General features: G+C 42.4%; 1 pseudogene; it reads right to left on the minus strand.

The window, feature by feature from the left end:
- The window catches only part of LOC126509973 (60S ribosomal protein L5-like), a 32,858-nt pseudogene extending 19,850 nt beyond the window's left edge, over positions 1–13,008 (minus strand).
- Positions 13,009–26,453: the final 13,445 nt, after the last annotated feature.

The raw sequence follows: 26,453 nt of genomic DNA on the forward strand, positions 1-26,453 counted from the left end.
GCATTGCACGCAGTGCAACCTTAGTTCCTGTAGAAAACAGCCTCAGGGAATAATTTATGAGTGAATGAGTGAAAGTTTTGTGCTCCAGAGTGGCCTCAGGAAGCAAAGAAAAGAGAAAGAGAGAGGGAGATTTTGCTGGCTAGTTTTATGTCAATTTGACCCAAACTAAAGTCATCTGAGAGGAGGGAATCTCAATTAAGAAAATTTCTCCATAAGTTTGGGTTATAGGCAAGCCTGTAGGATATTTTCTTAATTAGTAATTGACTAATTGTGGGTAGTGATATCCCTGGCCTGCTGGTCCTGGGTTCTATAAGAAAGCAGAACTAACAAGCCATGGGGGCAAGAGAGTAAACGGCACCCCTCCCTGGCCTCTGCATCAGATCCTGCCACCAGGTTCCTGCCCTGTATGAGTTCCTGTCTTGTCTTCCCTTGATGATGTATAATGATGTAGGAGCGTAAGCCAAATAAGCCCCTTTCCTTGCCAAAGCTGTTTTCAGTTGTGGTGTTTAACCCCAGCAATAATAACCCTAACTAGGACAGAGCCAGAGCCCTATGGAGTAGGATGGAACAGCTTTTAGGAAGCCTTTTCCGTTCTGAAAAGACACAGTTGTCAAACTCTCAGGACTGTATGGTTGCCAGTGCCCTGTCCTGCTTCCAAAGCTGGAGAGCCAGAGACCAATCTCCAGTTCCAGGGCTGCCTTCCTATGGTCTGAATCTGCTCCTTTTCCTGAGCTCACCTCAGCTATCCCTTTCTGTTGGGGCTGGCTCACCTCCACTCCAGGGAGCCTCAGGAGAAGCAGTACAGCACCCAGGTCCACTGATAAGAGTGGTATGCCAATGCTTTCTTGAGGGCTGAATTGACCTCACTAAAGTCTATGTGTTGAATTTGGAACCTCCAATATTCTAGAAGGTCTCCTTATTTGGAAATAAAGGTGTGATTATGGGCTAGAGAGATGCCTCCGTGTACCCAAGGTCCAGTCCCAGACCCCACCCCAGGTGCTTCTCAAAGCCTATAGTTCCAGCTCCCAAGCATCTGCCTCTTTCTTTTAGACTCCCAGGGAACCTCACATGCACATATCCACACATATATGTGCATATATAGACGTGTGTGCATGAAATAGAAATAAATATTTTAAAAGATGATTGTAGATGTGATTAGGTAAGATGAGGTCATATAAGTACAAGCCCTAGATCCATTACCACTGAGGTTCTTATAAAAGAGAGACATTTAAACACAGACTAAGGGAATATTAAGAGACAGTGAGATTAACATTTACATGCCTTGGAAGTCCAGGGTTATCAGAAGCAGAGGGTGGGGTAAACACTGGAGCAGGTAGCTACGGAGAAACCCTGTCTCGAAAATAAAATAAAATAATAAAAAAAAAAAACCACTGGAGCAGGTTTTTCCCTCTTAGATACAACTAGCTTTTGACACTTTGACCTTGAAGTTCTAGCCCCCATGCTGTGAGACAATAAATTACTGCCACGCGTGACACCCAGTGTGCTATGGTGGCCATGCTTTGTTAAAATATAAACACAAGGAATGATCCCTTTTCTATTTCCATCCCATAGCATCTCCACTCTAGGTCTCCTCTGAATATGCCTACATTGAACCCCTTCCCGCAACATCCCACCCCACACCTGCTAAAAGTAGTCTGTCCATAGAAGACTTTATTTTTATGTTACAGAGGCCCTGTTCTCTCCAGGAGTGAACCTGAATGGAGCTCTTCCATGCAGTTGTGCGGGATAGAGGGTTGTCCTGCCCATCGCTGGGAGAAGCAAGAAAACACAGGGTCTGAAGCAGAGGTTTGGTGATGAGAAAGAAGAGCCGTTAATCCCTCGCTTTCTGTAGTGCTTTGGGTTACAGCCACATCTGCTCAAAGGGGCACGCAGGCTTTCCCACCTTACGTGAGATTGTAAAAGGAAAGCACTTAGCACAGTTCCTGACACATAAGCACCTCGATTAATGAGAACTATTAAAAATAGCAGCTGCGATGGGAGCTCCATGCCTGGAGGAGCAGGGTGAGGGCGTGCTCATGGAGTCTTTTCAGCTCTCTGAAGTTAAACGAGACAGCTGCCTACTCGGTTATATAACCCAGAGTTACATTTGCAGCCACCAGTAAGCCAGAGAACGGCATGACCCCTGTGTGCTCAGCAAAGCCTAAGAAAATCCAAGGCTTTAACATTAAAATTAAAGGACTTGATACTCCTTTTGATGGCAATGATACCCAAAGAGCCAGGAAATGTCAATTCTGCATCTTCCAGAAGGGAGGGAAAATTCAGCGTGGAGGTCAGAAGATGCTCCCCTCTAGCGTGGGCTCATGAACTAGTGAGCTAGTTTCTGAGCTTCAGGTCCCCCATCTGTAAAATGCCATGATAATGTGATGATTCACCTGTTACTGGGGGATGTTTTCAAGTGCCTGACATGGAAAATCTCCCTCCTATCTGCTTTAATCAGTGGACAACAGATGACACAATATTCTTTAGTTAGCTTCAGTATCACGAAATTGTAAAATCAAGATAGAGTCTCAGTCAGTCTTGTCCTGGGTGCCTATGACCAGGAGACAACTTTGTAGCCAACAGTGGGGATGGACAATCAGCCATAGGCTAACCTTTCTCTTTCAAGGTACAACACATTGGGGTTGATTCTGCAGCAACACCCACCCTTGAGTCTGAGGTGGGTAGGAAGTCAGATGGTAGCTTTACCACAGGCCTTGGATTAGGAGACTTTGCAAGTAGAACAAAATGACCTATGATTATAAGACAATATTTGAGGAAAAAATATACTTCCACAAAATGAGGTACTGCTTAAATAATTAGTGTGTAGAAAACAAGACACCGCAACTCAGGCAAGCTTCTTTCTCTCGCAGTAGACAGAGGAGAGAAGAGACAGGTAGCAGAATCATCCACAGCTGACTGAGGAGTGAGTGCGCAGGGAGCCTTCTTACATCAGACTGTCCTCCCACCGGCTCTCTCAGATCCCTCTACCTTTTGATTTCTGCCATTTTCTGCATGTTTCGAATGTCTGGCGGGGCTACTTAAAAATGTACTTCTCTTATTTGAAAGAAAATCATCACTTATGGATGTGAATAGCCAACGTTCTAGGCAAAAAGAACAATGGAAAGGAGGAAAGACTGGAGGGAAGGGATGCAGGAAGAAGTGAGGATTGAACGGAAGGCAACCATGGTTTCCTATAAGGCGTTGATAGGGATTATTATTGCATAAGGTGAGTAATAGGGAGTGTTTTAATCTGCATGACAAAGTCACCAATAAATCATTAGGAAATTCCATTTTGTTGTTTCAGCGTAAGAAGAATTAGCATAGGCCATTATAGAAATAAACAATAACATTTGATATAGTATTTTAAGTTCATATTTATAAATGCGTACAAGGGTACCAGAACTTCTGGTAATTCACTTCAATCAAACCAATTAAATCATGAAGAAGAGTTCACCTACAACTGTCAAACTTCCCCATTCAACACTGGTTTAGTCTCTCCGGGTGTCACCCAAGATGAACAACATCAATTCTTCACACACCTTTTAGTTTTTCTGAAAGACTCTGGAGGGACAGAACGGTCTTTTCTGTCCTGGGGGTGCTGGTGGAAGGAGAGCCTTCTGTTTGGTTTGCAACTTGCTGGCAGCGAGCTGGCATTTATTTTAAAACGGAGACAGTCTTAGCATTCCTCCCATTTCTTATTGACTGGGAGGTGAAAATTAAAAGGAGAAGCAGTGACTGGTTATGCAGAGTCTGCCTTTGTGGAGAAACTGGGAAAGGTGAGGCCTGGCTGGAGCAGGACGGTGAGCTCAGGATCCTCTGAGGAGGTCGGAGGTAGAGCAGTGAGAATGGGCTGCTTCCAACAGACAAGCCAGGTCCTGCAAGGTGTAAAACCTTATTGATTTGGGCTCCTAGGGCACTGTCATTATCTCAAATTGCTTCCTTTGAGGCCCCACCCTTCATGACTCAGACATAAAGGATACCCCCTCTTTAAGGTTAAGCAAACCCCGTTATATTTTGATGCCACATTTACTTTATCTATTTTCCTGGACAACTAGGTTGGTTCTATAATTTAGCTATTGTCAATAGTGCGGTTATCTCTGTGATGTGCTGACTTGGGGGTGCTCAGCTAATACCCAGGAGTTGGTATGGCTGGGTCATATTGGAAGATCTATTTTTAGTTTTGGAAGACTCTTCCACACTTCCTTCAGCAGTGAATGGACTAGTTTATATTCCTGCCAGAACTGGATTTGTATGTTTTCTTTCATTTGTAGTTTTTGGATTTTAAATCATGCATGTATTTATATATGACATGGAAATAGAAACAGATCTATATAAAGGAGCAAAGTGGAACAGGAGAAGGGGAAAGGAGAGGGCAGCATGGGGGATATGTTCAAAGTATATTATGTACTTATATGAAAGTGTCCTTTTGTAACCCAGTATACATCACTTAAAGTAAAAAAGAAAAAAAGGAAAAAAGGAGGATGGAAGGGAGGGAGGAAGGGATGAAGGAATGAAGGAAGGAAGAAGAGGAAGACAAGAGAATAAAAAAGAAAAAAAAGTCCTCTCTCATTTAAGTGAAAGGCAAAATTGAAAGTTCCCACTTACAGGAAGGTAGAGAATACCTAAACTCATGATAGGACTGTGTTCTCTGAGAGAAATACCTGAAGACCATATCCTCCACCCTCTCAGGAGAACGAGAAGAGAGGAAACAGGATGGGTGAAAATTTTGTAAAGAAACAAATTTGGCAAAGGATTGTTTTCCAAATTATAAAAAGAAAACTCTGAAAACTCATAAGACAATAAACCAGTTAGTAAATTCGCTGATGTTCTCAACAGAGACCTCACCAAAGATGATATCCTGATGGAAAGAGATGTTTAGACAATTGAAAATTACAACAAGAAGGAACTCAACTAGAGTGGCCAGAATCTAAAGCACACTGTCAAATGCTGACAAAGATGTAGGATAGCGTGAATTGCTGGTGGGAATATAAAGTAGTACTTCCACTCTGGAAAACAACCGGGCTTCATTGTTTGCTCCTAAAGCTAAATGTATTCTTACCATATAGTCCAACAGTCAAGCTGTTATGATACTTACTCGGAGGAATTGAAAGCTTCTGTCCACTCCAAAACCCACACGTTGATATTTATAGCCACTTCATTTACAACTACCTGAACTTGGAGGCAACTAAAGGGTCCTTTAGTAGGTAAATTTTAAAAATTTGATGTATTCCAGAACATGGGCTGTTATTCAGCACTAAAAATAAATGAATTATCAAGTAATGAAAAGACATTTAAAAAAGGCAAAGCCAAAATGGTTATATAGTCCTTGGTTCCTGCCATACAGTATCCCATCATATGATATTCTGGCAAAAATCACAGCTATGGAGATAGTAGATAGAGAGGTAATTTGGGGTAGGTAGATGCAAATGAAGGGATGTGGAGGATTTTTAGGACTCTAAAAGTGTGGTACTGTAAATTTCATTCTATATTTATATAAACCCTTAAATGAACACCAGAGGTGAATTATAATGTAAACTAAGAACTTGAAGTGATTATGGGTTGTCAATAAATTTGTAATATATATTCTGCTAATAGGGGAGGCTGTGGGGGAGAATGTGTGTATGTGTGTGTGTGTGTGTGTGTGTGCGTGCGTGTGTGTGTGTGTACATGCTGTCCTTGCTCTTCAGTTTTTCGGTGAATCTAAACTTGTCTAAAATGAAGCCTATTAAAAAGAACCATTTACAATTATGAGCTTCTCTTAAGTGTACAGTGTCTTAAAGCTATGTCCTCCAGCTTTCCAGCAGTCTCATTATCCTCACAAACTTTTGACTGAAACTATAAGTTCTGTTGAAAGAAGCATTTACGTGTCTGTAATGAACAAGGCTTTGTTGAAGTTGCAGTAACATTGCAATCTTAACACAACACACATTTTTATTTTGCAGTTTAAAATCTAAAGGTCCATGTTTCTTCAAAAATACAAGCTCATCATACTTAATAATGCTTCTTCTTCATTGAGTAATACATAAAGAATATTGGACCTTACTAATAACATCTTAGAGTTTACAAAAATAAGGTGAAATACTAAAGAGACAAGAATGGGGTTTATGCACAATTGGAAAGAAAAGCCTAAATTAACAGTGGTGTAAACAACAGGTTAAAAGTACAATTGTGAATAGCACTTTGAAAGGATGGCACAAAATAGTAGAGGCATAAGAAGGCTTCCTAGAGGAAGGAAATGTTTCTGAGAACTCGGGAAGATGCACCCAGAGGAAGAAGAAGATGAATGGTCCAGGTTAAGGGTAATCAGGCACAAGGGCTTAAGAACAGAAGAGACCCTGAGTCTTGTGGAGATGGAGTGACAGAAGGACAGGGAGCAAAGAAGAATGTCACGTGATGAGCCACCAAAGTGGAAATGCCCAGTCTTCAGTGAATTCTCCGAGTCGGGAACTCAGAAGGGATTTCTTGGATGAATATCACAACTGTTGAGCCATCTGAAACGAGATAGTAATTCAAAAGGAAGCCACCAAATTGTGCTGAGACCTGAAGTATAAATAGGCATGCCAAGTGTGGAGGACTCCAGAAATACGCCTACAAGAGGAAACAAGTTGAGATCATGAAGTAAAGCTTTGTTTTGTTGCAAGAAAAACTCTTTCCATATTTGAAAGTAAAGACAAAATGACAGCTTTAATATACAAGTGATCACTCCCAAATCACATCCACCCCCTGATCTGAGGGAATAATGAGAACCCAGTCATGGGAGAATGAATTTGGTTATGGTGGCCAAAGGAAAAAGCTTCTTCACTATAATCAGAGAGAACAAGGGTGGGAGAGGCAGAGGTGGAGTTATATTCCCATGGATTATAGAAGAGTGGAGAATTTTGTCTTAGTTCCTACTGCCATATAAAAGTAGATCAGAAGCTCATTTTCCTTCGGTGTTCCTACTCTGGCTATAGAAATCATGCTTCTCCTAAAGCTGGCTTTGCACTGTGCCTCATCCATAGGCTTTAGCTGATGCGTGCTAATTATCCCATTGTGTGGCATTTCCTTCCGAGAGATGTGCGCATCTTATATATTCATACATCCAAGGGAGAATTTGTTTGCCTTTTCCTGTCTCAGCGATGTCACCCTTCATATTAGAAGACATGCCAAACAAAAGTTTGCCTGCTCTGGGCCAGCTATTACACCAGCTACAGAGAACAGGAAATAGATAAGAAAGCCTAAGAAGATTTAAATATTCCTGCTTGCTCTACCCTTGCCCCCAAGAGTCTAATCTATGCCGATGACTCAAGACTAGTAACTTAGAATGATTAAAGTGTCAAATTGTGGCACTGTACCTTAGTGTTAGTGGTTTCCAATGTGCTGCTGTGGACGCGAACTTGACTTTGGAAGCCTCAGCTCTGAGAGAGTGGAGTGCAGGATACTGTAAGGGAAGTACTATTTGAGCATCAGAAACATTCAGTACTAATGCCTCCTGGGAAGGTGTGATATTTTCATAAGCAATCAGTATTCTCTCTTTGTGTTGGTTGCTAAAAAAACTAAAAGCCACATTTGTTGCCAAACTATGATCTCCAAAGAGCTTAGAGGCTAAGTAAAGCAATGGGGTGTTTCTGGGGTGCTGAAGAGGGGGTAGCAGTTAGAGCATGCCACTCACCTTGTCTCTCTCATCTGAGCAAGGCTTACTGGAATTATGAAGTACTATGCATGCGTTTGAGTATAGAAGATAGTCTCTGATTACTTTTATCCAGTATATATGGTTTTTATTAATTACATTTTTATTTCAAGTAAAGTTTGCCTAGCTTTTTTTTAAAAAACATATAAACTTCTGGGCTGGCTCCCACAGAGGGAAAAGTGGAGAGCTGGGATCAGGGGCACGGTGTTGCAAAGAGCTTGGAGGAAATCCCTTCATTTTGGGAGGCAGCTCGCTCCTTGGATTATAAGGCCCAGACCGCAAGGTGATGCGGTTAATCATAAACATTCAATGAATGGTCCTTAGTAAAATATGAAAGAGACGTCATACTAACATAGACACAACTATCAAAGACTGCCACGGCCTTGACTCTGTGATCTGCCCCAAATATAGCCATAACATAGAGAAATTGACTTATATCTTCATGTTATTTGACTGAAAGATTTTGTCCTTTTAGTTTGTGAAATCATAGTCAATGACATGGATTTTTTTTCTGGCTTAAATATATATATATTTTCTCTATTTATTTATTTATTAAAGATTTCTGTCTCTTCCCTGCCACCGCCTCCCAACTCCCTCCCCCTCCCCCAATCAAATCCCCCTCCCTCGTCAGCCCCAAGAGCAATCAGGGTTCCCAGCCCTATGGGAAGTCCAAGGACCACCCACCTCCATCCAGGTCTAGTAAGGTGAGCATCCAAACTGCCTTGGCTCCCCCAAAGCCAGTACGTGCAGTAGGATCAAAAACCCATTGCCATTGTTCCTGAGTTCTCAGTAGTCCTCATTGTCCACTATGTTCAGCGAGTCCGGTTTTATCCCAGGCTTTTTCAGACCCAGGCCAGCTGGCCTTGGTGAGTTCAATATATTATTAAGGCAAATTTTCTTTTAAAAATTTTGTGTGTGTGTGTTTGTGTGTGCATGTATGTGTGGATGCACATCAATATGGAGGCCCAAGTTAGCGACTTGTAAATATCTTTCTCAACTGCTCTGTTCTGTTATTTTTCTGATCCATGGTCTCTCACTGAACCTGAAGCTTATGAATTTAGCTAGGCTGCCTGGCCAGTGAGCTTCAGGATCTGCCTGTGTGGACTCCCATCCCACCTTACTCTCTCAGCACCACCCCCATCCCAAGGCTGGTTAACAGGCACACATACACACACACACACACACCCCACCATGGCAATCTTTTTAATGTGGCTTCTGGAGATCAGAACTCAGTTCCTCATCCTTGTGAAGCAGGCATTTTACCAACTGAGCCAGAAACTTTTGTGTTGAAATTAAGAATATAGGCCTTGAAGTCAAATAGTCCGAGTTCAAGATAAGCTTGGAAACTATACAATTTATTGATCACCTCTAAGTCTCAGTGTCCCAGTTTCTGAAAGAGACTAGAAGCAAGGCCTACCAAGTCTGGGATTGGCACCCAATAAACATTAACTGATAACACGTTATCCTTGCCTGGGCCCAATTGTCCCATTTAATGGTACTCATAGCCATGTTGATGCTGGACATCATCAATTCCTAGGTTCTTAATCTCTTTCAGTGATATTCAGCTACATGTCTGCCCTTTGGACCTTGTTATCCCTAGAAATGGTGTTACTTCCGGAATTTCCTACTTGAGAATCCTACTTTTCTGTCTAGTTTTTCAAACAACGGTGTTCATTAGATTAAGAAAAATATCTCAGGGTTTTAATGCACTATAAATTTATTTCTCCACACTGTAGGATACATGGTGGTACTCCTCATCATGGGGATGCTCTCAGAGATCCATATTTCAATGTCAGGGATCCCTGTTTCCTTGTTATCTTCAGTGGTTTTTTTTAAGGCAGCTGAAGAAAAGAAGGATCTCATGGAAAGTGATTACAGGGCCAGACCTCGAATCAGTGCATGACAGTTCTGTTTACAATAACCTGATCAGAGCCCTAATGTGTATTAGCACAAAGATGGGAATACTCTCTGTATAGTTGTAAGCATCCATAAATATGCCCAATAACAACCAAGTACTCTCCTAGGCAACTTGTTTTATAACAGAAGCTATCGCTTCCATGTCACCTCTGAAGACACTCAGCTGAAGGGTGATTTTGTAAGCTTCCAGGGATGAGTCCCTTATAATTTTGCTGTCTACTAGTTTACATTCTTCACTGTTATAACTGAGAACTTCCAGCAACTTATTTTCATTTAGATTTATCCACTAGGTCATCTTGATTTTATGCAGTTCATCAAGCAGATATAATCTCTTGAGCCCAGATATCAAATTATATTTCTACTTGCTCCATGCTTATTTAGTCTCAATTCTTATAACATTTGATTTTATTTAGAATTATGTTTCTATTCCCTTAAACTCACAAGGTCAACATTCTTCGCTACTAGTCTTTACTATATTTTCGCTAAAACAATTAGCAAGTTGTTGTGATTCTATTTGGATAGAAATAAATTCCACCAACTTGTTTTGGCTATTGGCCCAGTGATTCAACCTGGGATGTGACTATAATTATGGAATTTGACAGGAGTGTGGGACTTTAGTGCAACTGGAAAAAGAACTGGCTCCTTTTCGTTCACTGTGGTCTACACTGGAGAAAAACAGCTTCAACAGGTGAAGAGAAGGGGCCGATCTTCAGAGCATGACAGAATTGGGGGGGAAAGTGCTACCTTTGATGGCAAAGCTTATGTGTTAGTTTGATTGGGCATGTGGTAACCAGACGTTCAAGTCAACATTTAGTCTCATAGGTACATTCAACTTTTTCAAGATGATATTAAAATATGAACTGGCAGATGAAATAATATAGATTGTCTTCCTGTGTAGATGGATGTCACTCAATCTGCTGAAGGCCCAGATAGAACCAAAAGGCCAATTGGGATAGAATTCACCCCCTCTATTTATGTTCGAACTGAGAGATTGATTTCCCCACCCCCACCCCCGCCTTTGGATTTAGACTGGAAAACATACTATTGTCTCTCCCTGGACATCAGCCAACCCACTACTAATCTATAGACTTTCACCCTCTCTAGACAATTCCTTATAATATCTGTCTGTCTAATGTGATTGTCTATCATCTTTCACCTGTTTGTACTTGTGGCTTGCTGGAGAACCCAAGAGTAATGCACCATCCATTTCTGCTCATGCAAATCCCTTTTCCCTGAAGTCCACCTCTTTCTGCATGTCTTTCGTTTCATATAAGAGATTCAGTGAAGGAATGATACCAATGAACTTAGTCAACAACCTGGAGTTGGTCTTTGGCTTTTGGCTCTCCACTACAAAAATAAAGATAAGACTTAAATAATCTCTGATTTTTTTCTGTGCCTCAGTTATAAACTTGATGTTCACCTTGTTAAAATTGTCCGGTACAAACAGCACAATCACCCTACCTTATAGAACAGTACTTTCCCAACTTCCTACACTTATGTCATAGTAAGCATGTGGTCTCTTCTTGTATGGCAGTTTCCTGTGAGATTGAAACCTTCATCTTGGAGGAATAAAACTTGTTAAAATACAGGATGTTCTAAGGGGAGGCAAAACATTCCATCTTGCAGGATAAACTTAGGAAACAAACAACTCAATAGCCCCAGGAAGTTCCTGAAACTAACCATATGCAGTAGGCTCTCATTCCCTAAACATACATAAGCAGTGAGGATTACTGGAAGGCTGTCTCAGACATGTTGAGCTGCGTGAAAGGAGCAGAGACCACAGATTAGCCAAACCACCTGGAAGAAACAGACCAGTTAAACATCCCAGAAGAAGCAGAGACCAGCTGAACTGCCTAGAAGAAGCAGAGAGAGAGAGAGAGACAAGGCCAGCTGCCTGGAAGAGGCTCAAACCAACTAAACTATCTGGACAGGACACTCCTCAATCTGCTGTGCTACCTGCAGGCTGTGCAGGGTGCTCCAGGTCCCCAACTTTCATAAACTGTCACCCATGCGGGGCTGAGCTTTTGTTGATGCATCTGTCTTTGAGTCATTTCTGCTCCTCTAAGTAACACCTCACCCCATATTCCTGTGTATAACTGCCCCCCCCGCCCCACAAAACTTACTGGTTTACCAAGTTGGAATTTGATCTACAGTGTGTTCCCTCTCTTAGGTAGGCAGAGATTTGTTGACATCTCCTTAGGAATCAGGTCACACCGTATCTCTTGGAGCCTTCTTTTAAGGTAGGTATTCCATTTCAGGCCACCATGGCTGGCACTTCAGCTGAGTCACTTGCTATTCCCTGCCTTGATCTCCTCAAATTCCACCCTCTCATACACTTGATATCTCAACGTGTCAGGGTACAGATCCTGTATTCCCTTGTGTTCCTGTGGTTGGATGAAACCTACCTTGGTGCCACTTTTTGGAGAGGTCTAGTTTCCCTGGCTATAAATAAAAGAACCCTCATTTTCTAGTTTTATAAAAATCCTGGATGCAGAAGAGTTTCAGGACTGTTTCTTCAGTGGCTTGATTATGTCCCCAAGTGCCCAAGTTCTGAACATTTCCAACCCTGCCATTCTTAGCACATTCTTAGCACTTTGCCCCAGGGTAGTTCCCTTGCTGATCACAAGGTGGCCGCTGCACTTCTATAGAGAACATGTAGGCATTTCAAAACCCAGAAGAATATAACAATCCTTGCTTCCCACATCCCTTTGTTTAAGATGAAAGAAAAACATCCCAGGAGGATTCTTCACCTTGCAATGTTGTGGTCAGGATGGAGCCACCTGCCATACCAGTTCACTGAGATAAAGAAAGGGATTGTCATAGTCGGCTTCCAATGGACTGAAGCTGTTTTTGAGATAGAGATGGAACCATTTCCCCCTGAAAACAGCTACAGAGGCAGTTGGCTATCAGAACAAAACCCAGGACCCAAACCGCAAACAAGGGATGGGGAATTCAAGCAAAAATCATCGGAGCTGGTCCCTCCTTCCCTGGAGCATCTTCACTGGGCACAGCCATTCTGAACAGAGTCTCCCCTTTTCAAGGTCTACACAGATGGCCCCAGTGGGTGATACTGGAAACAGCAGATCAGTCTCACAGAGCTCCAGTTGGTTCTTCTGTACCCTGGCTGTCTAGAGCCGAGAATCTAGCATTTGCTATCTGTGACATATGCTTAGAAACCCACCAACAGACCCCCCCAACTGCCATCTAAGCCTGAAGTTCATACTCCTTTCTAGATGTGCTCAGTATCCTGCATCTTTACAGTGTGTCGAACTCCACTGTTTCACCTATTTTTACCTTACCTCATTCTGAGTTTTGATCCTCACAGCAGCTTTGAGAGTCATCTGGAGAAGGCGACAGTTATTGCTACTACAAAGGTGAGGAAAGCATGTCGCGGTGAGGGTAATTTCATCCCCCATGGTCATGGTCAATAGGCTGTGATTGCAGGAAATCAGCCATTGTCCCAGCACTCTGTGTCACTGGGATTTATGATCCCGGATGAGAGTGGCAGTCTCTGAGTATTGTTGCCACGATTGTATATCATAATCTTTTAGGGCTAGAAAGGCTCTTACAGATTATTTGTCCTATTATTCATAATTGAGAGAGAGAGAAAGGCACTGAGGCAGAGCTGAGCAGATTATGATTATGGTGACAGCTCTGAGCCCAGGGCTCCAGACACTCAGCCCAGCATGCCATGCTCTCTCCTCACATTGCCTTGACTTTGGAGCCCTTTGTTTGCGAATTCATTCCCTTTTAACAGGAGAAAGTAATTAAGTTTATGAGAAGAAACTCTGGTTTTTGAAGCCCTTCAATTTAAAGCTATGGGGAAGAAATAATTAAATTGAATTGAAGTCACAGCGTTTAAAATGCCAATATACAGGAGATCCCTCCCCACCCCCACACATTCTTCCCCAATGTGTTTATGAACAGAATTAATCATGAACGCTTTCCCTGTAGCAACCCACTGAGCTGGAGCTGGAATGAAACATGTCATGTGGTGAGATTCCACTCAAATATTCAAATAGAGGCCAGCAGACTAAAAATATTCAAACTGCATACAATATTTGTTTTATGATGATCACAAATTTGATCATTCTCTGTGTTCCTGAGGGGCACTCAGCCTGGCTACCCAGTGAGAGCAAACAGCATCTGGAGCAGAGTTAGGAAAATGAGCCAATTCTACACTCGGGGAGTTCGAAATGTTTGTTAAGAAGTCAGCATCCACGGGCTATATTGAGCTTGCTTTCTATTTTAAACCATTTGCCCCTCTTCCTTCTGTTGGTACCAAGTATCTGCCGTTGCCTTGGAGAATAAGCACGTTGGATATCTGACCTTGCGGAGAGGATCTCAGGCCACGGAGCTTATTTTATTTTTTCTTGCTCGGTTTAATCCCGAGGAAACCTGTTAGGTTGTTGAGGTTGTTGGCCTCTGACATGTTGCTTTGACTGACATATCCAGAAGCTTCAGTATCTTCCTATAGACTGCAAATGACCAACAAATGTTGAAGGTAAAGATGATGGACACATAGCTCTTTGTAAATTAGCAACCCAGACCCAGAAAGACAGACACGCAATGTGCTCACTTACAAGCGGATATTAGCGTAAAGGAAAGGATAATTGTAGCAGGCTTTCTTTAGGGCAACTGATCAGCTCCAAAATCATAACACGGAGATGTATTATTAGTTATGAGTGCTCAGCCTCATCTTATCATTGCCCCACTAGCTCTTATAACTTCATTTAACCTGTTTCTCTTCATCTACCTTTTGTCTCATGGCTTTTTACTTTTCTTTCATTCTATATGCCCTATTCAGTGTCTGTCTGTTTGTCTTGTGGCTGCCTGGCTGGCCCCAGGCATCTCCCTCTCTTTCTCCCTTGTTATTCTCCCCTTGTCTTCTTCTCCACTCAAACCTAGATTCCTCCTCCTATTTATTCTCATTCTCTCTCTCTCTCTCTCTCTCTCTCTCTCTCTCTCTCTCTCTCTCTCTCTCTCTGCCAGCCAGCCCTGCCTATCCCTACTGCTTAGCTATTGGCCATTCAGCTTCTTATTAGATCAACCAGGTGCTTTAGGCAGGCAAGACAACAAATCTTTTCATCACTAAACAATGCAGTATACACAAATGTAGCACATAATTACATAATTAAACAAATGCAGTATAAACAAATGTAACACACCTTTACATGGTTAATATAATATTGTACAACAGATAATTATGAATCCACAGACCCAGAGAGGCTAAGTAACAAAGAGGGCTCAAGAAGGGGAGACACATGGTTCTCACTGGGCAGGGGAAAGAGAACAGATTTCAAAGGTGGACTGGGGGTGGGTGGGATAGGAACAGGACAGATCAGATGGTGTGTGAAGAGAGGGTGCTGGGAGAGATAACTGGAATTGTTAGATATTTCAGAGGTGAGAAACCTAGTGCAGTGGAAATTTTCTGGACTCTATGAGAGTGACCTAGCAAATCTTGAGGACTCATAGAAGAGGGTAGAGAAGGATTATAGGAGCCAGAGGGGTCAAGGATACCACAAGAATATGGCCCACAGAATCAACTTACCAAGGCTCACAGGGACTCACAGTGACAATCAGGGAGCCTGTATGGATCTGAGCTAGGTCTTCTGAATACATGTTATGTTTGTATAGCTTGGGGTTCTTGTAGGTCTCCTAACAGCGGGAGTGGAAGCTGTCTCTGCCTTGTCCCCTGCTTTGGGGGCCCTTTTTCTCCTATTGGAAGTTGTCTTGTCCAGCTTTGGTATGAGCATTTGCATCTAGTCTGGTTGTAACTTATTAGGCTATGTTTGATTGATACTCCTGGGAGGCCTATCCTTTTCTGAAGGGAAACAGGAGGAGTGGATCTGGGAGAGAGGGGAAGTGAGGGGACGACTAGGAGAGGAGGAGGGAGGGGAAACTGCAGTCGGGATGTAATATATGAGAAAAGAATAAATAAATAAATAAATAAATAAATAAATAAATAAATATTTAAAAAGTAGGCCACCCAGCTATTTCAACAGTTGTGAGAGTAGGTGGTGTTGTTTCCATTGTACAAATAGGAAGCTGGTGGTTTATAGATGCTAAGTAGTTTGTACAAAGTCCGATGACCAAATATAAGACAGAACCAGGTTTAAGTTCTAAGGCCTCCAACTAATATCCTCACCTGCTTTATCAAAGTATCATGATTTGTCCTTTGCTGGATGGTACTGTTTCCCCTGATGGTGATGTGAGAGGTGAGGTATGCTGTGAATATGTTTTATTGTCATTATAAAGAAGCTGCTTTCAGCCAAATGGCTTAACAGAGTAAAGCCTGGCAGGAAATCCAAACCGAGAGAAAGTAGGCAGAGTCAGGGAGACATCGTGTTGCCACCAGAGGAGAAAAACGCCTGCCCTGGAACCTTGCCAGTAAACCACGAGCCTCATGGTAAAATATAAAATAATAGAAATGGGTTAATTTAATATGTAAGACCTAGCTAGAAATACATTCAAGCTATTGGTCAAATGGTTCTGCAATAAATATAGTTTCTATGTGATTATTTCAGGGTCTGGGCAGCCGGGAAACCAATGAGCTGCCTCCACTGACATGATGGTATATCATAAGCATTGGTCTCTATCATAAGCAATGATCCTAGGAGCTAGACATGCCATAATGTGAACAGCCATTTCTATTTCTTGTAAATATAGCTAAAAGCCTCATGATTTTGGTGCATACAAGGAGAACCAAGTCCTAATTACCACCTGTGTAATTTCTTTGAGCCACCTAGTCTGCCTATGAACCCATTTGTCATCCATCAAGAAGGAATTATTGTAGAGTCTGCCCTTTGTATGTCCCCTAAAAACACTGGCTGAGATGGTGGGCATGAACAGACTTTGGACTGTGTAACGGTGTAGCACTTGGTCACTCTTGTGTACGGCACCATTTAACTTTCCTCCCAGTACTTATCATTATCTAAACTTACATTCCTTTAGTTATTTCTTCCTGCTCCTGAACTGTGAGTGCTGTAATCTCTAAACTGTTCTCATCTTGCCACCGTGTAGCCTCCAGAGCCTGGTGCTTAGAGGGCTCAAGAAATACTTGTTCATAAGTTGAGATACTGATGTGGGTCTTAATTAAGAAATTAGGGGGAGTGGCTTGGTAGCAATGTTCCATTCATACAGGCTGTTGCAAAAGTCATGCAGGTTTTACAGATCTGGGAAAACACAGTGAAGGTGTTCTCCGCAGACCCATGGGAATGTCTTGGACATTCACAAAAGTTCCCATCCATGTTGCACAAGCTCGTGTCATTCTGAATACAACTGTGCCTCTGGATGAGACAACAGTACCTGGGAAAGGAAGAACCAACTGAAAAAAAGTCTTTGAGGTTTCGAGCGTAGAATCATTATCTGTCACCACAGTGTGCACAGACCACTAGAGGAGATATATTCAAGTCTAGTACAGAGCAAAGATGAGATATATTTAAGTCCAGTGGGGAACAAGAACTGAAATTGTTCTGAATTTAAGTTGTGACTATTGAGTAAATCTATGACGGACCAGAAACTTCTGGGGGACACATTTTACAAGGGTGCATTTATGGTACAGAAATTATAGCTTAATAAATATTTTTAAGAACTAAGAGACCTATACACACATAGCTGGATGGTAAACCACCTTCCAGGGTATTTATTACATCCATTATTAGCAAAGAGAAGAAAGTCATTATTAGACTATATATGAAATCAGACATGGCCTGTAGTATTAAAAGGGAAAATACATTGAAGAAATTAAATAGGAATGGGATAGAACTCAGTGGTAGAACATTCAGTCCCTTGGTCCCCAGCCTCACATAGAAAAGGAACAACTGTGATAAGGGAAAAAAAAAGAACAGACCCTAAACTTAAATATGGAAATCTCTTGAAAGTTGTATCTCAAACTCCTTTTTTATGAAGCAGCCTCACAGCTTACTCAAGATCACACAGTGAGCTAGGGGCAGATCTGGAGGAAGACTCGGAATCCTGTCAGCCCACGTGTTTTCAGTTCTCTGACACCGGCGCAAAGGCACAGCCGTGGATGTGAAACATTTTGTTTCTGGATTCAAAAGAGAATGTAAGTTCCAGAAACGATGGCTCTTGGTTGGATACCAATTCTGACAACATTTGTTTTCGTTTCCAGAATAGATTTTAAAATACACAGTGTACAGGCCTTTGGGAAAAGAACTGCTACATATAGTCAGTATCAATTACCATGAATGAGCTTCACAAAACTGGTCTTTTTCATTACTGAAAAATATACCATATAGTGCATAAAAACTTTTATTCAAAACTTAACTAATTAAAAAGTGAAAATGCTCCAGTAGGCTTGGAGATGGCCTAAATGAGATGTTTCTTGATTTAGCTGAAGCATTTGAAAAAGAGTTATATACCAGTTGTGAACAACATAGAGAGATGTGACTTAGGGTTTATAATGTACCTTGTTTGTTGACCAGCTACATCCAGACTGAATGTCACTACAAGAAGGTAGCCCATGTGTTGGTGTTGACAGTGGCTCTTAAAAAAACAACATGAAGAGCGGTTGGAAAGGTCATTTACACAGGAGAAGACACCGCAAGATACTGTCTTCAATATGTATTGGCTGCTTTGTGAAGATGGATTTTACTTCATCAATGGGCTGAGAGAGTAGAGCAGTCATAAAGGCAGACTTAGTTGCTAGGGCAATAGCTCAGCCAGTAGAAAGTGCTTGCCAAACAAACATGAACATCTGAGTTTGATCCCCAGCATTCATATAAAATCTAGGTGTGGTTCATCCCTATAATCTCAATCCTGAGTAGGATCCTTGGGACTTGCTGGCCAGACCATGGAGCCAAACCGGTGAACTTCATCAGAAGACTCCGTGTCTAAAATAAGGTGGAGATTTGCTGAGCTAGTGAACACAACTGATATCAACCTCTAACTTCACACACACACACACACACACAACTGGGAGAAATCAAAGAAAGTCAAAGAAATACTAATATGACCAATATCCCCCCATAATCCTGGCCTAATCCAAGTACTCAAATTTCTTTCTGTCTAGAGGCAGAGGTGGGTGCTGTTGCTTGATGCCTTACCTCCAGCTTTTGTTTGCTATTTCTTTTTAGTCTGGATCCTCAGCCCATGGAATGAGTCTTCCCACATTTAGAGCAGGTTTTCTTCCACTTCAGTTACTCTAATCTAGAAAAACTTTCACAGACAAGCCCAGAGGTGTGTTTCCATGGCAAGACCGACACACTACGAGAAAGGAAACGATAAAGATTGAACCCACCAGCTCATGGAAGCCAAAAGGGAACTTTCTTCCTTAAACGGCAGTGTAGGGGTAGAGAGCAGTCATCCCTGAGATTTCCCAGGATCCCCTGCTTCATGCTTAGAAACAAAGATCAGAGCCTGTAATTTCCTCCCTTGTGCAAAATCTCCAACAAAGAAGACGGACATAGAGCGATGTGTGCACATCAAGCCCTGATCAGAGATGACATCAACTGTTGAACAACCTAGCTTATACTCAGCTCCCATTGGAGAAACGCCCATCTTTAGAGATATACTCACCATACAGAATTACAAACTCCACTCTAACATGAGCTACTAAATCGAGAGAGAGAAAAATAGCATAGTGAAAGAAGTAAGCTTGGGAAAATACAAAAAGAACTTTACAAAAATAAACAGTAACCCCTCTCGCTACTAGAATTTACCTCAGGAGGAAGGAATTGTCAAGAGATGAGTAGTTTAAGCCTTGATGATAATAGTTTATTATCTAAGAAAGTCTGAAACTAACACAATAATTACCAAGTCTGGAGAGGTGTTTGAATGAGGCATTGCTATTGGATTTCAGTGAATTCAAATGAGAGGAACAGCAAATAAAATTGGTAGTAGCAAAAAAAGATAAGAGAAATAATTTATTGATTCAGCTGAAAAATTCTGGCTTGGTTATGCTAGAAAAGTCAGGGGTTTTCTTAGCGTATTCAAATTATTTGATCTGAAACATGTCTCTGTCGGGTTTGTTTTTACATGTTGGATCCTTCTGGATACAAACCACAAAGTCTTAAGGCCACTAGAAAAATGAGGGCTTCTCTTTATAGACTGTTTTTAAACTATCCCAAATCATATCTAACCAGTCCAGGTGAGCTCCGTGAAGAAGTGCCATGATGGTATGAGAAGATGGGTAACTGCTGGGGAAGGGGCTGCGCACAGGGGTGTGGTTTGTCAGTGAGAGTTCAACCCAAATTAATAGGAGCTGCAACTTGTGAGAGGTGACATCTTTAGCTCCCAGTTTTCAGTAAACCAAAAGGAGAGGTCCACCTAATGGAACACTCTTGCCTGCTTCTCAAAGTTCCTTGCTGTGTATCAAACCCATGGTTTTATTTTCATAATGTTGTCTCTGTCTGTCTTCCAGACATAGAAAACACATTTGCCACTCCTGGGAGGTTTAAGATGTGTTTATCCCCTTCAAATGTGATATGAAATATCCATGTTGGGATTTATGTGGCTACATCAAGGTAAATCTTGTCTGTGTTGCCACCTCCTCAGTCCTGCCCATGAGGTGTGGCTGTGCCCCTCTCTGGCCAATGCATTTCTCATGGCTGTGCCCCAGGCCTGTGGATCATCGCACCAGGCCTTATGGACATTGCTGTGAGCTCGTGACACTGTCTTTCCCTTCAAGTCCACTTCCTGTGACCTGTACTGGGTACACAAAGAATATTGTCTCTCTCCCATTGTTCTTCTCCGTGCCTTCTGGAATACCACCCTCATTCTTACTTTCTAGTAATTGTACTTAATTAGTTATCCACATTTACAGTTGGATACTAGTCTCTGTGTTCTGAAATCCTTCTCTCCCCTATCTACAGTGACCTGATATCACCTGGGTATATCTGCCTCTCCAATCCTTGGCTCCTGCGCAGCAGTGCCGTTCCGAGGCTTCTTTTGATTCTGTCTTGCTGCCTGCAGTCTCCTCTCTGACCCTCCACAGTTCCGTAAAGTCAGCCTCAAGCCTGAATTTCTGCTCCCTTTCTAAGTCTTAAATCTACCGTTCTACTGGCTCACCTGGCCCACACTTCATAGTCAGGGCCCAACTGAATACATTGTAGGTTTCCAGTTCATTGAGCAATTCTTTATGTGTCTGTCATATCTGACTTTATCTTTATTAGCAGAAACGTTATTCCCAAGGCCATGTGTCTTTAAATCATTTCTATCCTTCTTTCCCTGTAGTTTCCACAGTCACTCACCAAACTGTGCCTGGCCCTCGGCTGTGACCTGCTGGATGGCTTTCCCTGCAGCTGTGGACTGAGTTCTGCACAGCAGTAATTGGATGAGGGAAGAGAGGGTCAGGCCGAAAGAGCTTTGACTATGGTGGAAACCAAGAAAGATGAGATGATATTTGGAAATATGAACAGCAATGACGGTATCAGCAGCCTAGAGCCACTGGGAAAATGCACTCAGCTGGATTCAGCACAGGCAACATAAATTCTTTGCTGTACATAGACCTCAGGGCCCTGAACAAGAAAACGCAGTAGGAGCTGTAAAGTGTAGTGTGTTTCGCAAACTCCTGACCTATGACTAGCTTGTCCTTGATTTGTAGGATTTTCAAGAAGATAGTAAGAAGTGGCCAAGACGAGAGACAATTACTGTCTCTTGTTTCCAGAGAAAGAGGGATGACAAGGACGGGGACCTCTGAAAGCCATACTTCCAGGTTAGACAGGAGAGCAGAAATAGTTTCCATATCTGCACTGTCCTAAGCAAGGCCATAAACCCTTCCAGTGTTGAAAGTCATATGTAACCACTGTTGGGCGGAAGGTATTTTGTGTTTATTAAACTTGTCAGAGAAGTCTGTGACAAGGATCCCTCTGCTCTTCCAGACCTTTCCTAATGTGCTGGAGGAAGGAGTGGGAAGGAGTGATCACCCAATCCTCCTGGTGTCCTCCCACGTCATTATGTGTTCATGACTCGTGTCCTCCACAGGAGTGCTAATCCACTACAGAACTATTTCCTTATATAGAAGGAAGGGCTAGGCATGCCTTGCCTCACTCCATAAATGTAGGTTCACAGAATAGGTGCGGTGTCTGTCTTCACCTCACATAGGAATTTCCTAGTGGGTCTAGCATGCTAGTTGACTCTTTTCAGTTATCAGTGTGCTTGGGTGAGGGCTGTAGAATGAAACCGAACTTAGACCCTTGCCTCACACAGGGTCCTTGCTGTGCCATGTTCCTCGGTGACAGGACCCGGTTAAGAAACATGCTAAGTCCGAAATCCCAGAAACATGCTAAGTCCAAAATCCCAGTTCGCAGAAATTGTGATCCTGCCCCTTCCTAGGAGACAGCCTCTCTGAGAATAAAAGGGAAAATCGTTTCATTTTTGCTGACTGACTGTGTCTTCTACGGATTCAAGGAATGAAAGAAGATAAGGAGAGTCACACTTGGCCATCGCTGGGGACAATGGAATCGTGTCTTCTGAATGTCCTAGAAAACGTTACAAATCTCATAAATACTGTCCATATCCCTAGCCACTGAGAATCCTTTTTATCTCCTGCTTCCCCAGCCCTTGATAACCAAGAAACAAAGCATCTAAAGTTTTGAAACTGCTTTATGAATGAAACAACAATCATTGTCTCTGATAATTATAAGGCAATCAGGGCGTTTTTGTAGGAAGGAACGAGGAGTGGAGGAAGAGGGAAGCCAGGAAGGGGGCTGAGGATGCGATATGGTGATGGTCAGGGTCAAGGCCTCATACCGCCATCCTCCTCAGACTGTGTCAGTTCCGGAGACAATGCCTGTTGATGCAGGGAGGAGCTAAATCCAAAGCAGTGTGCTCTCTAACCCCAGAGATTCAATGTTTCTACCGCCATAAGAAGCCTGATGAGAGAGAATGGGCTTTAGCGTCAGGTGAAGCTGGGCCCACTTCTCACTCTGGACAGTTTCTGATGTCTTCATCCTTGCTGTACAAGTAGGAAAGTATAAATTTTTGATCTTAAGTCCTGATGTTGAACCCCTTATAATATGAGAGATTACCAGTTTTACCATGTGCTGCTATTTTCATGGCCTAGTCCTGTGTCTTAGTCTCAGTGGGTGACTAAGTACTGTTACTAGTCTTGATGAGCTTGTGTAGTAAGTGAAAGAAATAACACAGAACTCGATTATTCATGGAACACTAGCATTTTGTGATTACCCACTGGCCCAGGTTCTCTCTAGATTGGTGGAAACAGATTACCTAGTTTTCCTTGGCTGGAGCGATTATCCTTGTACCACTGCCTAAAGCACACGTCTACTGCATGCTCCTTCAGCCCTGTCCACTCGGGGCTCTGGACAGTGTGGAAATGAGAAGGGACAGGCTACTGACAGTTCCACTAAGCCATCAGTCATGTGTGCACTTGGAAAGGTTTTCAGGGTTGCTACTTCATCAGAAACCCAAGCACAATGTGAGGACTTCTTGGCTATGTGTGGGTTATAAGCCCAGTCCCCTTCATGGAGTCTGTGCATAAAGCAAAGCAAAGAAAACTCAAGACAAACCCAATTTCCTCCCTCACAATTCCAAAAAGGCAAACACAGTAAAGAAAACGCCCTCACCCTGGGGTCTTAAACGAAGTAATCTTCTCTGAAAAGCATAGTAGCACACAAAGTCCTAGAAGTGGAAGACAATAATAGAAGAGTGAGAGGTGTATTCATGTTGAGGGGGTCAGGGTTACTTTGGATGAGGGACCCAGAGCATCCAAATCCCACGGTTGACCACTCATTTCCTTGTAGACTCCTAAAGGACACACTCTCAGCTCTGGCCCCCTCAGGCAGAGCTAGTACATGCCAGCCCGAGGAGCTTACTGGTGGAAGTAAAAAGTAGAGAGGGGCAGGCAACGTAAAAGGGAGAGAGGTGATCTACCTCAGAGCTAACTCCACGTAGCAATAAAGAGAGAAGAAACAGAGAGTCCATGGCATCCAGCCTTAAAACTCACAAATGTTGGCACACAGATATCGTTTCTTTTCAGCACTGTCCCTCATCCTTAGTGATGGGGTAGAAGAAGATACTCTGCAGAGCCTTCAGGAAGGCTAGGAAAAGAGGCCACATTCGGAGAACTTCTTAAGTCCATTGGAGCTCACTACGGTAAAGGACAAACAGTTCAGAGTTAGAGAGAAGCAAGCCCAGCCTTGCTTCCCTTGGTTTCTAATTGCATGTCCTAATAAACCCCCCCTATCTTTTCTAAGCTGGAAGTTTCTCATCTAAATATAAACCATTCTTCTTCCAGAGAGTTATGAAAATGAAAAGAGGCGACATTGCCAAAGCCCTGAGCAGAGAGCCTGGCATCATGCGAGCATTAAGTCAGTGGTAGCTGTTCTTATTACTAAATGCAGGAGTTACCTCTGCAGTGTCCTTAACAAGTTATTATCTCCTTTCTCTCTGGTTATCTCTGGGGACAAGGGGCTCACTATCTCTCAAGAAAACTTATTATACTAGTAGGTAGCTGTAGATAGTTACTTTTTGTATCGGACAAGGACACTTTTAATTCCTGCCTCTTCCCCTGGAGCAAGATAAAATGAGCACTCTGTCCCTTCTATGTGACGGACCTGAAGGTAGTTAGTGTGTTCCGCTGAGTTCAATCTTAGCTCGAGTCAACATCCCACTGTTATTAGCCATTATTTCTAGAATCATTTCTGAGCTCCTCACCACCCAGACTGCTGTCTCTCATCCTGAGGGGATCATGTGAAAAAAATCTCTGAATATAGCCTGTCATTTCCTTGTTACATAGAGGTGACTCTGGCATTTTACAATGGCTATCTCTATATAAACACTGAGTAGTTAAAGAAAAGAAATCGTGCTCTTCAGGGTAAGACTATTTGTTAATAAAAATTACCTAACTTTCCTAATTTATTCTCTAATAAATGTGCATGCACTTGCTTGGTGTCTGGCCCTAATTCAGAGCTGGGCTGACACTAGGGATCTCCCTTTGCAGAGGACATGTCACAGACTACTGGCTCATGAGAATGTGCAAACTGCTGAGAACAAAGAGAATGTCAGCTGAGTGAGGACGGGGCTCTACTTGGCTCATTTGGTACACTCCAATATTCATATATCTATATGATGTACATATATGCATATTATATTAACTATAAATAAATATTTTATGTATGTTATGCCAATTAGTCTGACAATGCTCCCCCCAAAAGCATAGACTACCCAAAATCCTAGTGCTGAGCAGGGGAAACTCTAATGTACGTGTTGATCAGGGAGACCAAAAAGCAATCCTAGTCTCATACCACACCTTGCTCCCACAGCAGCCAGAGTCCAGTGTTTTAAAGGGTACGTCAGACCATGTTGTTTCCTCTCTGAAAAATCCACAGTGGCTAAAGTTTCTAGAGCCGGTTGTTAAGTAAAGGCAGAAGGAACAGCATGGCCCCTATAATAACTCATATTCACGCAATGGAAAACCACGTCTTAATAACAGATAATACATATGTGGATATGCGGAAAGAAAGTAGACTAGATCTAGCTAGCAAGGTGAGATTGTTTTTAAACATACTCAATGCCTTTCCAATGCATGTTGAATAAAGCCGAGTAAGTATGCTAGTCTGTGGACACCAAATGTCCTCTTCACCCCTCGGACATTTCTTATTCTCCCCTCACTTCACAAAGTTCTGGCTTTGGGGCATTTGCATTCTCAAACAGATCACAGTTTTATTCATATAGAGCCTTTGTATCATCTGTCCTTCTGTGGGGAAACCATCTCTCCCTGCACGGTTCCAAACTACTTATTTGTCTCTGATCTCAGCAAACAGGTGATCCCTTAATTGTCATCTTATCATTATATGACCTGATTCAAAATTTTCACTCTAGTGCTTTTTGTTCTTAAATGTTTACTATGATTATTTTTTTATCCTTCCCATTGCGTTTTGATTATGAACCGTCTCCGTGCCTCATGTATCTGAACACTTGGTCCCTTGCCAATGGCCCTGATTTGGAAAGCTATGGATCCTTCCGGTTGTGGGTCCTTTATGAAACAAGTGATTCTTTGTAGGTGGGCCTTGAGACCTTAGTGTGACTCTATTTCCTGTCTGCCTTCTTCTTGATTGCTGACACCAAGCATCATGTTCCTGCCATTATACCACTCCTGTGTTGTGAGTTTTCCTGGCGACATTAGCAAATGTTTGTTAAGCCCAGATAGAGCACCAGTAAAAGAAAGAGAAAGAAAAAATTCCACATTAGTGTAACTTAGAAAAGCAATGATTTCATTGGGATGGCTACGAAAGCATAGGCATTCTACATCTACACAGACGGATGATCCCCAGCTTGCAATGGTCTGGCTTTATGATGGTGTAACAACAGAAACCATACCTTGCATGTATTTATTTTTGTTACACAAGGCATTGCTTTGTAGCCTGCCTCAGTCTTCAGAATAAAGGTATGCGCACCATCATGATAGCCACTGAATTTTGACTGTCGTTCCTTTCCTGCATCGGCGATAAGCCCTGTGTTACTATTTTCAGATGCTGAGCAGTGTCAAGGAACCAAAGATCCCAATTAACCCCAAAGGATTAAGAAAGGAGGCATTATAGAATACCATGTTGCTAATCCATGGCATTTGGCAGGTTTAGGGGTATTGTACACAGTGCACACTCGGATATGTTCCACTCCAGTTTAGGCTGAAGAGAGTCTTTACCCCACGCCACCTGCTTGCTCATTTTCCCTCCAGCTGTTCCTCATGCTTATAAGTGGAACAATCTCCACAGGCTGCCAACAACCAGAACGTCTCCAATGTCACACTGTCCCAAACTCGAAACTATCGTGGGAGAGAAGCACAGTTTGTCTCACCCCATCCATAAGCAATAATCAGCCGTTATGATTACAATATTCATCTCGAACTAGTAACTATGTAACTCACCTTCTATAAATAGCATGG

Source organism: Alexandromys fortis, unplaced genomic scaffold, assembly GCF_014885135.2.
Source record: "Alexandromys fortis isolate MF-2015 unplaced genomic scaffold, M_Fortis_MF-2015_v1.1 scaffold_89, whole genome shotgun sequence".
Classification (NCBI taxonomy): domain Eukaryota; kingdom Metazoa; phylum Chordata; class Mammalia; order Rodentia; family Cricetidae; genus Alexandromys; species Alexandromys fortis.